The sequence below is a fragment of the Mobula birostris genome, chromosome 6 (genome assembly GCF_030028105.1).
Source record: "Mobula birostris isolate sMobBir1 chromosome 6, sMobBir1.hap1, whole genome shotgun sequence".
Lineage (NCBI taxonomy): Eukaryota > Metazoa > Chordata > Chondrichthyes > Myliobatiformes > Myliobatidae > Mobula > Mobula birostris.
The window spans coordinates 61835185-61849372 of NC_092375.1; positions in this window are offsets into that span (position 1 = coordinate 61835185).

Below are 14188 nucleotides of genomic sequence, written 5' to 3' on the forward strand. Positions count from 1 at the left end.
ATTTGTCCTTTTGCACCTTAGATATTTGTCAGTCCTTGTTGTGTGTGATTTTTCATGGACTGTATTGTGTTTCTTTGTTCTTTGATTGCCTGCAAGATCTTAAGGTTGTATATGGTATAGTCATCATCATTATGTATGTTGTCATATGACCATGATTGTTCTTGGTAAATTTTTCTATGGAAGTGATTTGCCTTTGCCTTCTTCTGGACAGTATCTTTACAACCATTATCAATGCTCTTCAGAGACTGCCAGCCTGACGTCAGTAGTCGCATATCCAGGATTATAATGTGCACTAGCTGCTCATACGACCATCCATCATCTGCTCCCATGGCTTCACATTGCTCTAACTGGGGGGGCAGGGGGCAGCTAAGCAGGTTTTACACCTTGTCCAAGGGTTACCTCAGGCTAACAGAGGGAAGGAGTGCCTTACACCTCCTTTGCAGAGACGCATCTCCACCCTACCTCCCAGATATGGTATACATATTTTGATAATAAATTTGAACCTTGATCTTTGAAATACTATTTACTAATCACATGCATATTAGATTATAATTTATTAAACCGAAAAGTAATAATAGAAAGATATTTGTACTAAAGACTGACAAATCCGCAGAAGCTGATGATTTCCATTTGGGTTTACAATCCTGTTAGTGTTGACTTGATTTTGTTGCAGCCTTCTTTGCAGCATGACAGATAACCAATTTGTCTGGTTGTTGGGTGGGGAACGTGTTTAATAAATTTGCAACTGTCAAAATTGTTTTAGTCGGATGTGTGGAAACTCTTACACCTGGGTTTCATGTGTAACTAATTCTTCTGCCCTCTCACCAGCTGCCTCCTTCTCCCACTGCTTGCTACACTTCAGGCTTTGTTATCATCAGGCCAGATTCACTGCAAACATTACAGTAAGATTAACAACACGATTTTTTTTCCTGACATACTTGTGCACAGGTGCAGCTAACAAAGACAATTAAAAATAAAACTTTGGTAGACAATAGTGTAAGGAATAATTTCAAAACCATGGCAACCATACAGGTTGCCAATTTAAAATCTGCTCCCTTGCTGACAAATGAGATGTAATAAGAAATGTAATAATTCTGTCTTCCCATGACTTTCTTAATCCAATCTTTCCACGAGCACATTTTCTATTTTAAGCTTTGGGTAAGAAATGAACTTTTGTTTGAAAGCAATTGTGGAACCCATTTTTAACTGTCTCATTACTTCAGTATTTAAGTTCAACAAATCCATAAATTCAGAACTTAAAATTCAAGACAATACTGGGCAGAAGCAGAATCATGCCATTTCTACCTTGCTACATTCAGAGATTTTGCTTCAATGATCTCGTCACAATTAGTGCTGCTCACTGAATTTCTTTATTCAATAAAGAGTGATTCTCCAATGCATTAAAAGCTGGTTCTCTAATGCTACATTATAGAAGGGAGCCTTGATCAGTAGAAGGACCGCTGAAAAATTCAAGTAATGACCTTTGAAACTTCATGTTGTGTAAACTACCTTTATGTTGACCTTCTGCCGAAATCTTAAAGAAATTCCATCCTAAGACTCAACCTGATCCTTGTGTTGGCCACTTTATTGAATCATCTTTTTTTTTGTTTCGTCTTTTCCTTCATTAAATCCACAGGATGAAATCTTTTACACATTGGGATGATGATTTCAGTAGGATTCATCAGCTCTTCACACATCTGGGCTGTTGTGAATTCAATATTACAATAACATTTGAGTAAAATTGTAAATATATCCTTTGATTAAGCAACCTTTGTTTACCTAATTCATTACGGGCTATATGCATGAAGTATGTGAATGGCTTACGTTATTACACCACCACGCCATATGTCAGTGCCTCACTAAAGTAAAACAAAGTAAACAAAATGTGTCCCATCTCCCATGTTTTTTCTTTCAATCAGTTTTGGAGTCACAAAACAGAACAGTGGCGACGAGGTAGTTTAAGAGCAGACCCGAGACGACTACTTACATGCTGAACAGCAGCCCTTTTTTTCAGGAAAGGGGGAGAAAAATTTCAAAAAATGTGTCGTGTTTCTTCAGGAAGAGAGAGAGAGACGTTCGAGTTAAGAAATAGGGCAGAAAATGGATGAAATTCACGGGTTCAGAAACAGTGAGTACCACATAATAATAAATAAAAAATAGCAGAAATGGCTGGCTACAATGAGCATGTTTGATTGCACAGCAGATAACTGGATGAGCAACTAGCATCTGCAGATTTTCTCTTGCTTGTGATTAGTTAACTGGATGCCATTTACTACATGAATTAAGCAGCATTTTGAAGCAAATGAAATAGCCAGCGAAAAGTGATTGCCAGTGTTACTGAGTGCATTTGGTGAAATAGCATACAGTTTTCTTAGAGGTTTGACTGCTCCAACCAAACTAGCCAAAATAAGCTTTGCTGATGTCATAAAAGTAATGCAGGAACCAAAACTATTGTTGATTGCAGAATGCTTTAGGTTTCCTAAGCAGAATGAAAAGAAAGGGGAGTCCATTTCAGTTTATGTGGCTGAAATGAAGAAATACTCTGAGCATCATCTGTTCAGTGATGGGCTTATTGATGTACTGAGAGATTGCTTAGTTTGTAGAATCTTACAAGAAAGTATTCAGAAACAGCTTCTAACTGAAGCACACCTCACATTTAAAAGAGCAGTTGAAATCACTGTATGAATGGAAACAGCAGACAGACGCAATTGAATTGCAGTCAGGAATGAAAGCGAGTGTGAACAAAATGGCAGCATCTAAACTGAAACCTACCTGGCTGAATAAATTGTGTTACTATTGTGATGGGCTCTCATACATCGGACCAATGCAGGTTTAAAGGTGAAACTTACAGTAAATGCAACAAAGTAGGACACATACAAAGTTAATGTTGAGCAGAAAAAAATGGACTACACAGGGAAGAGTAAAAGATAAAAAGTCAAGTCGCAGTTTCAAAAAGAGTACTAATCTGTATGCCAGTGATGAAAAACCTGATAATAATGTGAGTGATACAGAACTGAATAGACTTGAGATTTACCATGTGAAAACTAACAAAAGGCAAGTAATAAGACTTGCAGCAGAAGTGAATGGCAAATGAATTAAAGCTGAATTGGACACTGGTTTGGCTGTTCCACTCATTCCACAATATGAGTTTGTTTGGCATTTCAAGGAAGCCTGGAGTAAAGATAATTCCTGTGGGAATGACATTCGTAACTGTGAAATACAACAACCAGTAAGCTGTACTGGGCTTGTATGTGTTAAAAACAGGAGGGCCAACATGATTGGCTGAAACAACTACAACTTGATTGGAGATCCATCCACTATTTACATGCCACATCCCCTGCAAAAGAGTCAGCTGAAAGCGAATTAAGGAAGGTACTGGATAGCGTTGGAAAACTCAAACATATCAAAGGTAAAGTAGTGCTAAATGAAAATATCACACCCAAGTTTTGCAAAGCCCATCTATTTCCTTATGCCATTCATGATAATGTAGCCAGTGAGCTAGACCACATGGAGGCTGAAGGAATTCTATCTAAGGTTGAGCTCTTTTGTAATGCCATCGGTCCCAGTAACAAAGAAGAATGGGTCTGCAGGATCTGTGGTGATTGTAAGGTCACCATTAACCCAGTTCTGAAAGTAGATCAATACCCTCTGCCCAAGATAGAAGATATTTTTGCAAACCTTTCTGGAGGGAAACTCTTCAGCAAAACTGAAGACTTAGCTGATATTTACGTTTGTACCTGGAGATGGAGATGGAAGAAGAATTCAAAGTGTTTCTACCTATAAACACTCACAAAGGGATTTTTTGCAGCAATAGACTTATTTTTGGAGTAGCACCTGCACCTGCACTCTGACAGAAAGCTATGGACCAGGTGCTGCAAGGCTGCCCAGGCACTTAGTGTTACCCGGATGACATCATTGATACCAGTGAGGACGACAAGGAACATCTCCAAAGTTGCAAGACAGTGTTAAAAAGATTAGAGGGTCCTGGGCTCAGAGCATGCGCAGCATGTGTGAATCCTTTAAACCCAGCATCACTTACTGTGATCACGCTATTGACACATAGGGATTACACAAGTGTGCTGAGAAAAATCGAGTGGTCATGGATGCCCTGAGGCCAAAGGACGTGTCACAGTTGCAGTCCTTTTCAGATTTGTTAATTACTATAACAGGTTCCTGCCAAACCTAGCTAATATGCTCCACCCCTGAGAGAAAATATGTCCTGGGTCTTGTGTTTTCTCTTTTGATTAGTTTTGGAGTTACAAAACAAGACATGGAGTACTTGCCAATCTTGCACGACTGGACTCAGCAAGTTGCCAATCAAGTTATTACACTTGGCACAAGATTCCATCCACGCTGTTTGCAAATAATTTTTGCTACTATGACCACCATCCCCACGGGAATAATGTCTATAATATCTGTGTTTTATTAGGCTGGTTTTTCACTTTTCTTTTGAGGTCTACTTTTGCAAAAATTTTAGGAGCCTTTCAACTACTGATACAAAGCAATCTCTCCCATAGTCATGGATTTATTTTATTTATTTATTTTATAGTTATTTTCGTTTCTGGTGGCTTCGTTGCAATTCTGGAAAACTGAAATAAAAATGAAATGTCGGAAATACTGAACAGACCAAGTAGCACTTTTGGAGAGGAACAAAGAGTTAATGTATTAAAAGGATAATATTTCACCAGAAGTGCAAATTTAGAGAGAAAACTGAGTATAAGTGGGAGAGAATATTGGAATTGTGGGCAAAGAGATTAGAAAGGAGATGTGATCAGATAGAAGCTAGAAAGAATAATTGTCAAAAGGGCTATTATTACAAAGTAAAGGAAGCAAAAATGGGTCTAGAGAACTTATAAATGGGAAAATCAGAATAATTTTTCAAAAAGTTTGAACAGTTTAATACTAAGTACTTCCTGCTCCTGATTTTAATTGCATTTTATTCTATATAATTCTTAGTCTTTCTTCAAAACTTTGCTATTCTGCTTAATTTATCTCTGATTAATATCTTTATACCCTCTCTCAAATTAAGTTCAGAAACTATACAAGTTTTCCAGCAATTCAAAGCTTAAGTACTCCTCAAGGCACTCATTTTGATGTGCAATGTATCTCGCTCAAGATATGATCCGCTGAGGTAAATTGCTCTGCCTTGACTGAGGTGGAGATAAAGGTCAATGGGTTCAAATTTGGAATGTTACTATTCAGGAAACCAGGGGTTGCTGTTGACTTCAGCATGTAAAAGTTAATAGTGTTGCTATCGTCTCTAAAAGTCTGGATTTAAGTACATCCTACCATTGTCCCAATGTCCTTGGTCTTGAAATCTCCAAAGAACTACCAACTGTTTGTCCTTTTCTCCTAAGTACACCTTCTCAGAACTTGGATTTGTGAATCTTTTTTGAACTTTACCAAAATGCTTCTGCAATCTTTTCACAGAGTAATGTTGAGAACTGCATACAGCAGGTTAAACTTGATCCAATTAAATCTCTCCATAAACTTAACATAATTTCCGAACTTGTTAATTCTATCCCTCCAGAAATGAATTCCAAATGCATTCTGGGTTTAGTGATTGGTTTATTTATCCCGCTGAACGGCTTTGGTCATGCGTTTTATTCAGCCCCTCATTATCCAAGGTGCAGGTGGCCTTTTACTAAAAAAATGTCTTTTTGCACTTCAAGAGTGCCTTGAAAAGCATTTGCCCATTATACCCTTGCTCTGTAAATTTAATAGTACTTTTGAGCAATTGATCTTGAATCCAAAAATGGATTTGAGCTTTTGCTGTAAGCCTCCTCTCTCATATATGTATTAGATTTGAGAAAGCTTAGAGCAGCAATACATACCAGTTTCAATGTCGAACTTTCTTTGGGCAGTACTGCTTTATTCTCCATGTAAAACTCTTACATTGTGGTGCCAAGAGGTTGCTCACAGTTACGTTCTCTGTGAGATTCTTTCCTTATTGTTTTTGTGGATATAAATGGGCTATAGGGTGAAGACAAATATTTTGGGTGCTTTGCTCTGCTTATTCCTCTGCCCTCCAATGAGCAGTATGGAGGTTCATGAATGTTGTCCTCTCTGATTCATCTCTTTTTCAACCTTCTGGAACAAATCTTCAAGCCTTCTTTCTCTCTCCCATGCTCCTCTTCCACGCCAACTTTGCACTCATTCAGCATTTCAGAACACATCATTGAACTTACATTTTCCTGTGGTATGGCATCATGTTGTTCATCAACAAATGTTCTGCCTGTTGCCAGTTTGAGGAGTTCTATGTTCTTCTGTGAGTTAATAGATTAAATAAATATGAAAAATAAAAAAAATGAAAAATGAATTACTGAGAAAGCAGAGTAGGACTAAAGTCATACAAGTGAAATGAAAGATCACTTTCTTCATATTGATAATATAGGTTTATTATGATCATATAATAATAATATATAAATATAATTGGGCGGGAGGAGAAGATGGCTGCGTGACGCAGCACGTGCGGCCTCTCCGGTGATATGATATTGTATTTGTTAAATAAGGGCCGTGCACAATTCTGATTTGATGGAGGCAGACGTGAGAAACACAGAGGAACATCTGGAGAAACTTCTGAAATGCCCGGTTCGCTGCCGCTGCCACTGTGCGATCGAGAATCTCCAGAGGGAAGGCCCCAAATCCTCGGCTTTGCCTGTTGCTGGCGGCCAGGGATGGGGTCGAAGCACTCAGCAGAGATGGTGCTCGGTGCTCAGTGTCAGAGGGCTGGTTGGAGGCTCGAAGTTTTCGGACGGCTCAGAGTCGGACTGTGGTCGGGTGCTTCCAGGATACTGCATCGGCAAGTTTGTGGTGCTGGAAGCTCATGGCAGGAAGAGAGTTTTCTTCCTTCTCCCATCTGTGTGAGATGATGGGACTTTCAAGAGACTTTGAACTTTTTTTGCCGTGCCCATGGCCTGTTCTTCATCAAGTTACAGTATTGCTTGCACTGTTGTAACTATGTGTTATAATTATGTGTTTTTTGTCAGTTTTTCAGTCTTGGTCTGTCTTGTGTTTCTGTGATATCACACCAGAGGAACATTGTATCATTTCTTAATGCATGCATTACCAAATGACAATAAAAGAGGACTGCGTGTCCTCATAATCTAATCTAAATCATATACAGTGAAAGTCTTTGCTTTCCATGCTATCCAGACAGACCATTTTAACACAGGAGGAGAAGAGAGAATGACAATGTGGGAGGGTTCTTTGATTATGTTGGCTGAAATTTCAAGGTGGCGGAAATTGTAAACAGAGTCAATGGCTGTTTTTTTTTGTGCTAGACTGGGCTGAGTTCACAGCTCTCTGCCATTTCCTGTGGTCTTGGCCAGAGCAGTTGCCATAGCTAAGCTGTGATGCATCTGGATAGAATGCTTTCTAAGTTCAAAGTAAATACATTATCAGACAACATATAAATCACCATATACTACCCTGAGATTAATTTTCTTGGGGACACTCACAGTAGAACAAAGAAATACAACAGAATCAATGCAGAACCCAACACAAACACTGACAAACCATCAATGTGCAAAAGGAAATGAACTGAACAGGTACAAAATAACAAATAATAATAATAACAAATGAGTACAGAAATAATACTGAGAATATGAGTTGTAAAGTCCTTGAAAGTGAGTCCATAGGTAGTGGAATCAGATCAGTGTTGAAGTGAGTGAAGTTATCCATGCTCTTTCAGGAGCCTAATAGCTGAAAGTTCCGGAACAAGTGGTGAGGGAGCTAAGGCTCCTGTACCTCCTTCCCAATGGCAGCTGAACAAATGGTGTGGGAGCTAAGGCTCCTGTACCTCCTTCCCAATGGCAGCTGAACAAATGGTGAGAGAGCTAAGGCTCCTGTACCTCCTTCCCAATGGCAGCTGCTGGATGGTGGGGGTCCTTGATGCCGGATGCTGCTTTCCTGTGGTAGCACTCCTTGTAGATGTGCTCAGTGCTGTGGAGGGCTTTTCCTGTGAGGGACAGGGCTGAATCCAATACTTTTTGAAGGTTTTTCCTATTCTTGGGCATTGGTGCAACGTCAGGACACTCTGGAAAGACATTTCACATGCAAAATGGCAATACTGGACAAAACTGGAACCAGAAAAAGATGCTCAACAGCTGTGGCAAGATGTGAATGTCACCATCTCCTAGAAAGCGAAACCAAGCAACGTAAACAACAACAAGGTTTTGCTCCTGGCTGAGCTCATTGACTTTCATACTCGCCTTGAATGACAGTACATGGAGACACCTTCAGGAACCGCCACAGTGGTGGACATAACCCAGTCCATCACAGGCAAAGCCCTCCCCACCACTTACAAGGAGCTTTGCCACAAGAAAGCGGCATCCTTCATCAACAACTCCCACCATGCTAGCAATTCTCTCTTCTCGTTACTACTATTGGGCAGGAGATACAAGAGTCTTAGGTCACTGCTTTATCATTTCATAGAAACATAGAAAACCTACAGCACAATACAGGCCCTTCAGCCCGCATAACTGTGCCGAACATGTCCTTACCTTAGAAATTACCCGCGGTTACCCATAGCCCTAAGCTCCATGTACCTATCCAGGAGTCTCTTAAAAGACCCTATCATATCCACCTCCACCAGCATCGCCGGCAGCCCATTCCACGCACTGACCACTCTCTGTGTAAAAAAACTTACCCCTGACATCTCCTCTGTACCTACTTCCAAGCACCTTAAAACTGTGCCCTCTTGCGCTAGCCATTTCAGCCCTGCGTAAAAGCCTCTGACTATCCACACGATCAATGCCTCTCATCATCTTATACACCTCTATCAGGTCACCTCTCATCTCTGTCTCTCCAAGGAGAAAAGGCCGAGTTCACTCAACCTATTCTTGTAAGGCATGCTCCCCAATCCAGGCAACATCCTCGTAAGTCTCCTCTGCACCCTTCCTATGGTTTCCACATCCTTCCTGTAGTGAGGCGACCAGGACTGAGCACAGTACTCCAAGTGGGGACTGACCATGGTCCTATAGAGCTGCAACATTACCTCTCTGCTCCTAAACTCAATCCCATGATTGATGAAGGCCAACGTACCGTATGCCTTCTTAATCACAGAGTCAACCTGCGCAGCAGCTTTGAGTGTCCTATGGACTAGGACCCCAAGATCTCTCTGATCCTCCACACTGCCAAGAGTCTTAACATTAATACTATATTCTGCCTTCATATTTGACCTACCAAAATGAACCACTTCACACTTATCTGGGTTGAACTTGGGGTGTATGGGGTGTCAGGGAGGGGTAGCACCTCTGGTGGGGGAACATGTCGCGTCCTTTTCAAGGCGGTTGGTCCACCTTTGGTCCCCACCTGGCACTCAGCTCTCACCTGTGGTTCCCCGCAGCTGTTTGCATGCGACAGCGGCCACACCCTGGGCAACCGCTTCGACAAGCCAGCTAAACCAGGTGAGCGTAGCCAACGGGTCTGAAACCCTCAGTGAGATAGGGAGTTGTGTATCCCAGCATGTGAAGAAAGACTCCAGTGGATTGAGCAGACGAGACCAGTGGAAGGTCCAACGGTCAAGAAGGCGGTCTCTGCAAGCGTCATGGAATGTGTAGAGCACGACAAGACACAGAAGATGTCCTGGTCATCCACTGCACCTAGTCCCATCTCCAGCTGTCTCGACTCTGTCTTGCCACTGGATCCAGATGGGAATTGGGAAGAGAGAGTGAGGCTGACGCTGTGCAACTCTCCCTCACTTAAATCCACATCACACACTAGTCTCAATACCATCATAATGGTGTTGATGTCCTCATCGACGTCGACGATGGATGAACACACACAGGGTTGAACTCCATCTGCCACTTCTCAGCCCAATTTTGCTTCCTATCAATGTCCTGTTCTAACTTCTGACAGCCCTCCACGACACCCCCAACCTTTGTGTCATCAGCAAATTTACTAACCCATCCCTCCACTTCCTCATCCAGGTCATTTATAAAAATCACGAAGAGTAGGGGTCCCAGAACAGATCCCTGAGTCTCACCACTGGTCATCAGCCTCCATGCAGAATATGAGCTGTCTAAAACCACACTTTGCCTTCTGTGGGCAAACCAGTTCTAGATCCACAAAGCAATATCCCCTTGGATCCCATGCCTCCTTACTTTCTCAATAAGCCTTGCATGGGGTACCTTATCAAATGCCTTGCTGAAATCCATATACACTACATCTACTGCTCTACCTTCATCAATGTGTTTAGTCACATCCTCAAAAAATTCAATCAGGCTCTTAAGGCACGACCTGCTTTTGACAAAGCCATGCTGACTATTCCTAATCATATTATGCCTCTCAACCAGAGTCAGCTGAAGGGTCTCAGTCCGAAACATTGATTGTACTCTTTTCCATAGATGCTGACTAGCCTGCTGAGTTCCTTCTGCATTTTATGTGTGTTTCTTGGATTTCCAGCATTTGCAGATTTTCTCTTGTTTGTTTTTGAAGAATGTTGGGTTGTTTTTTTGTGTGACAAAGGGCAGTGTGCTTATGCCCTTTGAAATCACTGAAATTGATTATAAATATGACACATAGCCCATATTTAAGGCAGTCTATGGCAATGACTTGAAGGATTTTGGCAGCCTTATTCAAGTATTAATAGGGATTTCTACTACTATCATTTGAAATATTGACCAACTAAATTGGGAGGATTGGAGAGGATGCAACTCTATTACTGCAGATCATATATAATCACTAAGCATCTATTCATGCCTTGAAATTGCTTCCCTAATTTGTCTTATGTCGACCTCACATTATAGAAAACATAGAAGAAAACCTACAGCACAATACAGGCCCTTCGGCCCTCAAAGTTGTGCCGTAGATGTCCCTACCTTAGAAATTACTAGGCTTACCCATGGCCCTCTATTCTTCTAAGCTCCATGTACCTATCCAAAAGTCTCTTAAAAGACCCTATCGTATCCGCCTCCACCACCTTTGCTGGCAGCCCATTCCACGCACTCACCACTCTCTGAGTAAAAAACTTACCGCTGACATCTCCTCCGTACCTACTCCCCAGCACCTTAAACCTCTGTCCTCTTGTGGCAACCATTTAAGCCCTGGGGAAAAAGCCTCTGACTATCTACACGATCAATGCCTCTCATCATCTTAAACACCTCTACCAAGTCACCTCTCATCCTCCGTCGCTCCAAGGAGAAAAGGCCAAGTTCACTCAACCAGAACATCATCTGAGATTTCATTTTGAAAAGGTACAATCTCCTCCAGCTCTACTCCCATTCTTTGCAGACATCCATATTGACTGTTTTTCACAGATAGCATTCCACTTTGAAATTCTGAGAGAAAGGACCTACATGCATTTGTAAAGGCAAGGACGGATTACATAAGAACAGAAGGACATTAGGAGTAGGAGTAGCCTGCTCCGCCATTCAATCAGATCATGGACTCATCTCCAACTATCTGCTTTTTCCCCATAAGCTTTAATTCCCCTACTATTCAAAAATCTATCCAATCTTGTCTTAAATATATTCACTAAGGTATCCTCCACTGCTTCATTGGGCAGAGATGATCTGCATGGTGATAATCATGGGAATGCAAGTCTCACAGATCTGACTCGGGTTTTTAGAAAACGTAACCACTTTTGTGAGAAAGACAGCTTGTTATTGTCTTGGCTGATATTTATTCTTCAATTAAGGTCACTAAAACAATTAGCTTTTTCTTATGTGACCCTGCATGGGAACATGTATCTAGTTTGTGTAATGTCATGAATCACTCATCTTCTGTTTGTTCTCTTGAAAAGAAGAAGATACTTATCTTGTGGACAATAGATTCAATAATGTCGATTAGCCTTTCAGGCTTCATATATTTTTGCCCAATCACGTATCTCTGGAAAGTGCAATACAATTGCCTAGATGCTAATCTGATCTTTATATTGTCCTTGAATCTTCCCTAATCAGACCATTCAATTACTGATCTTTCAGAAGCAGTAAGATCCATTAGAGTTTTACTTCTGCATCCAGTAATTATCCAATCAGATTTACCAGGTTAGCTAATGAAACTAATTAGGCTGTTGGATTAAGTGATACAGAAATAGCACAATACTTAAGAGATGCAGAAGATTCAAATCTGAATTGTCCTGCCTTTATAAAGGAGCAACCATATAGATCCTCAAATCTGTTGCAAGGAAAAGGCTATTACAATACTTCAAGTCCATAGTAAAATACATTTTTGTGTTATTGCACAAGGAAAGATGAACTAAAGGTATTATTAGCATTTCCTGATCTATGCTTTTATATGAACTATATTGATGTGACAGGAACTTTACAAAGGCAGTCACCTTACAGATTCAGAAGCTGCTCGCATTTGGAAATGCAGCACCATCTATTTCAGTAATACGTATGTCAGTTGGCTTACAATTTGCTGCATGAATGCCTGCTTCATGACTGACTGATGCTGCTTTTCAAATGACAACAGCAGAATATGTGTGTGTGCGCGCTGGAAGTGAGGAAGCAGGTAGTGTGTGCTAGAAGTTCTTGAACGGCGCTGATTTAATGCCAATGGTTAACTAGGCCACAATGCTCTAGCTTGTTTAGCTACATGAAGAATTCACTTCCCCTCAGCCTCATAGCCCTAAAACCCCAACGTCAAGTTGCTGATTTGTTGGCGCTGAGCAGGAATTTTGGATATTCAACAGAGTTTAATTAATTCATTGGATGAAGAGGTAAATTTTGTCGTTTCTAGCCAGAATGCTGTGGATTGATCTCTATCCCTTAAGCTGCTTTCATTGCACATTTGAATGCATTAGTGGGCTTTCAGCATTTAACATCCTGCATGGTAGGGTTGAGGAGGAGAAAGCTCAAAGGAAAGTGTGATATATTCACTTGTTTTGAGGATCAATGCTTCAAGAACCCTGGTGCCATGCCTTGGCCTCTTTTCTTGTGATTGTGGCACTAAATTACTGTGTCTTTTATCTTGACCACTCCAGTCCTATAGACTAGCCATACCTTCCAGTGAGCAGGATAACAAATGCACCAAGGATGAGGCTACTATGATTACTTACAAATTCGGATATAAGCGTTGCTAGCAAGCCCAGGGTTTATTATCCATTTCTAAATGTCTTTGGTGAGTTGTCGTCTTGAACTGCTATAATATTTTTATCCTTCTGGTGAAGGCATGCTTTAAGATATCTCAAGATATACAGATTTACTTTTTTTTCAAGTGCTATATGTAATAGAAAATTATGAATTTAAATCAAACTGAACAACACTTCCTATTTTCTTATTTCAGATCATGCTGCTTCAACTCAGCACGATTATGAAACTTGGCTCCCAATTTTATACATCATGTCTTTATATTATGAATTCAAACAATTAAGGTAAAATGAACTGATTAAACCTGCTCTCTGCAGTGTATATTTGATCCTTAGGAATATGGCAATATCCAGCTAAATGGGAAACAACGGCTTAATATTGATTCGTAATGATTTGTTGTTGCTCTGTTCCTGTGTGGATTCACATCTGTGATGCTTTTATGCATTATTAATGAATCATTAGCTTAGGAATCTAAGAACTAAACTTCCTCCTAAAATGCAATTTATGCTAATGTTAGCCCATTTTTTTCATCAAAGCTCAAATATTCACTGAAGCAACATTCAGTTCTATTTGGGCTGGTGCATAATTTCTGATCACAAGAGTGCACAGGTCATCACTCTGTAAACAAAATAGAAATCCGTTCAGCAGGTATCTTAAGGCATCCTTCCACATGGTAGATACAGTTAAGTTTTTTTACATGCATAGAATGTACAGTTTTGAAAACAACGCATATTGTAGGATACAAAATATATTTTTGGGAGATTCTACCATCTGAAGGTTTACTTGATGATATGGGTGAAAAAATATGCATTTTGTTGTTGCAACATTTCTGTTGTCCACTCCAATGCACTTGAGGGACTTGCTTTCAGATTCCTGCTAACAATGCAAGTGGCAAATATTTATCATCTCCAAGTGAATTTGAGCCCATGGCCTTCTGATCCAGTGGCAAGAGTGCTACCATTGAGCCAGGCTGATACATAAAGTCTAATCTCATTTGATATTGCACTTCCCAAGGATCTGAATGGGCAAGTGAGCTGGTAGTGAATGGGGATTTGGAAATGTGGGGAGGAAGGAGGCAACTGTGGTGGTCAAGAAAATTGACGTATTATAAAGCAAAGTGAAAAGAGAAGAGGCATACAGGTGTTTATTTG